We start from the raw sequence: 563 nt of genomic DNA, 5'->3' as shown, positions 1-563 counted from the left end.
GAGAGGAACGGGGGCGGGGGAGAGGGGGCCCGGTGAAAAGACCGGGCCGCCAGCCGTCGCCATGAAGAGATAGGCTTGCGGGGCATGAGGAGAGGAAAGAACTCCAGATCAGGCTCCTGCGGCAAGACGGAATTGACAGGCGACTGTCGCAGCTGACGGAACACCAGCCAAGCAGAAAGACGCTCGGAAGGAAGACCCCGGGGTGGGAGTGGAGGGTGGAATCAGAAAGTTCGAGAGATGAAAACTCTTCTCATGCCACAGTATAGGATAGCGTCGGCGCCTCCCGCCAGCTCAGAAACTGGCCAAGTCCACCAGCCGGTCGGAACAATGGGGCGCCAGGACCTCACCGCTGAGGCAGCAGCACCCTCCTGGGGGACTCTTTGAGGGGTTTAGCACTTTGCATCCAATGGAAAGAAAGAACAGCACTTTCTGTGTAGTTTTTGATAAAATTCTCTGATCCTTGCCTCTGATTTAAACTGGGATATTTATGTTTTTCTTGTCTGCCTTCTATTCCCCTGAATTACTTACCTAAAAATTAATGCGGTTTTGTTGTTGTTGCTCTT

Source organism: Microtus ochrogaster, unplaced genomic scaffold (assembly GCF_000317375.1).
Source record: "Microtus ochrogaster isolate Prairie Vole_2 unplaced genomic scaffold, MicOch1.0 UNK69, whole genome shotgun sequence".
Classification (NCBI taxonomy): domain Eukaryota; kingdom Metazoa; phylum Chordata; class Mammalia; order Rodentia; family Cricetidae; genus Microtus; species Microtus ochrogaster.
The sequence above is the reverse complement of the archived record's forward strand: the minus strand, read 5'-3'. Positions refer to the sequence as shown.